This window comes from Meleagris gallopavo, unplaced genomic scaffold, assembly GCF_000146605.3.
Source record: "Meleagris gallopavo isolate NT-WF06-2002-E0010 breed Aviagen turkey brand Nicholas breeding stock unplaced genomic scaffold, Turkey_5.1 ChrUn_random_7180001928536, whole genome shotgun sequence".
In the NCBI taxonomy this organism is placed as follows: Eukaryota; Metazoa; Chordata; class Aves; order Galliformes; family Phasianidae; genus Meleagris; species Meleagris gallopavo.
In genome coordinates this window covers 1-2497 of record NW_011190708.1, presented here as the reverse complement: position 1 = coordinate 2497, position 2497 = coordinate 1, and the positions used below count along the sequence as shown (strand labels likewise).

Sequence of the window (2497 nt, the reverse complement as noted above, 5' to 3'; positions counted from 1 at the left end):
CTGTTGTACCATTTTCTGTACTGTTCTGCTAAAACTAATCCCTGAACGAAATAGCTACAGATGCTGCCACGGACAAATAACACAACTGACCTTATACAGCATACAAAACTAAAAGAACTTTTCTAATAGTTGCTGACTGATTGATTTTAAGCAGAAGGGACCCAATTTCTGCAAAGTTGGGCGTGGACAGGAAAAAAAGAATCAGCAGTTTTCTTCACACTCTGCTTAACCCTTACTTTCTTTTGAGAAGAAATGCATTTCATTCTGAGCCTCAAAGCAGCAACAAGGACGTGAATAATGAATACAGTAAAACTTATTTTAAGATTCTACTTCAGCATAACATAAAGAGAAGTGAAAATCCAAAGAGGAATGTGCAGGGAAGGAAACAGTGACAGCACAGTGTTATCTGATGTGAAAGAGCTCTTACTTTATGGAAAAAGTAAATCAGACCATGTAATGAAAGCCTGGAGCTGTACATCAATAATTAAGGGGCATCATATCCACTGGAACTTCACTTGAAAATCTGAAGGAATTCTGGGTCTCTGACTTACAAAATAAGCTGTTTTCCAGCCAGTAAGAAGATGAATTTGTACGGTTCAACTGCAGCTTCCTTTAAAATGCCCTCCTTAGCATACACTGACTTACGAAGTTCAAAGTAAAAGCTTAAGATAAAAAAAAATCTAAGGCTCCCGTGTTGCTGTTAGTGCTTCAAGCCTGCAGCTGCCTCCAGAGGTCAGGAAGCGAAGTAGTCACAGGATGAAGGTCTCCTCTAGAGAAAAATCAGACAAGCAAAGCACATGAGATAACAAGGGAACTTCAGAAGCACATTTCACTTTTAAGAAGGAAAACAGACACACCTTCATGCATTTGCTATGAAATGCCCCTTCATTCCATATCTATAAAGCAAAAGGTAAACAGAAGTCAGTACCTGTGGATATACAAGTAGTAGCGCATACACACAAATCTTTCACCATCATTACTGAACTTTTTTTTTCTTTTTTTTTTAAATCAGCCCCCCAGGGAAATAACCTGTATGAAAATCCAAGGCAGGTGCTTATTTCTCTCATCCTTCGGCCCACAGCCTGCAGCCTTACTGAAAAGAACCCCAGTGCTGTGAGAGCTCTCTACAACCCTTGGCCTTGTCACACGTTATGTGCTATTAATGCCGTCTCTACAGCTTGGCAGACGATGCTTTTCTCCACGATTTCACTACAAGACGTGGTCACACAGAATGCCAGTAGCGACACGAAAACAAGACATGACTTAAATACTTCACATGCAGAACTTACATTCTGCTGTAAAAGCACAGCAAGGCAAAAACTCGAGTCGGACTCACACCTCCCACCCCACCCCCTCCAAGGCCCATTTCTCAAGCATCAACGCTACCAGGGTGCAGGAGTGACACCGACTGAAACAGTCAGCAGCAGGAAGGGAAACACTCCAGAAGATATGGATACTGTACGTACCTGCCCACACTGCAACAGAAAGAACAGGCTTTCTCAGTGGGATGGGCACCGTAACTTGAGAAGCTTCACTGCAGACAGTGAAAATTCAGACATGCAGCCCTAACGATAAATCATTTATATTCACCACTGTGATCATGTCTAAGCATTAGCATCGTTTGACATGAGAAGATTATTGGGAAGCCACTGCCTAGGATGTTATGCTACTACAGAAACGCACAAACAGTCTGAGAGAAGCACCAATGCAAGCATACCAAGTCCTAGAGCTTCCCTACCTTGTCTGGTGCCACATAAAAACATCGATCTGTTAAAGTAATTAAGGGTCAGACGTGTTTGTTAGAACAAAGGGCATATAAACCCTAAGGCTTGGATTTACCAATCTGTTCAATTTTGAGGTTCCTCTCTTTAGCTTCTCTCATCAGCCACCGCTCACAGCCTCAGAAGTCGTTCTCATCATTTCCGTAGCGCATCTCAGAGGACTCGGTGCCATCTAGGAAGGAGACAAACATCACAGAGACCTTATAAAATTCTCTGCATTGCTTACTGCCACACGATGCAGGCAGGCACACTGCTCCAGCATGGCTCATGCATCCTTTCCTCTGTACTTCAAACCAAAACGAATAGTGAAGGGAAGAAGCAAAGCTGCCACTCTTCATTCTCAGTGTTAACTCAGCATAAACGTTTGGGGATTTTTCCCTTTTCTGGGGGTAAGCACTCTGTCTCTTGCTTTTTTAAAAAGGGACTATGCTTTCTTTTTTTGCAGCAGAACATGATTAGCTATTGGGCATTTTCTATTCCTAGATACAATAATGCTAAAACCTGTATTTATCATTACCTTGGTCTCAGCAACCACCGAGAAATTCACAGCATTAGGATCATGAGAAAAATAATCACCGTTGAAAGTACAATTAGCAGATAATGTCCACGTGGTGACGTGTGGGGGGAGAGAGAGTAAGGGGAAAAAAGCAGCACGAATTGAAATCCAGCTCCTTCTCAGACTTTGCTCACAGCGATCATAGGCGCATTTCTACATC

At 42.4% G+C, this 2497-nt stretch overlaps 1 long non-coding RNA gene across 2 annotated transcripts; it reads right to left on the bottom strand.

Moving 5' to 3' along the window:
* Positions 1-6: 6 nt before the first annotated feature.
* LOC104916682 lies at positions 7-2391 on the bottom strand. Of its 2 annotated transcripts, none has more exons than XR_796639.3 (4): positions 2299-2391; positions 1840-1953; positions 858-896; positions 7-769 (listed from the first exon to the last, which is right to left on the bottom strand). It is a non-coding gene; the product is annotated as an uncharacterized LOC104916682 (long non-coding RNA). The 2 variants fall into 2 exon arrangements; XR_796640.2 differs by having other exon boundaries at positions 2358-2381.
* Positions 2392-2497: the final 106 nt, after the last annotated feature.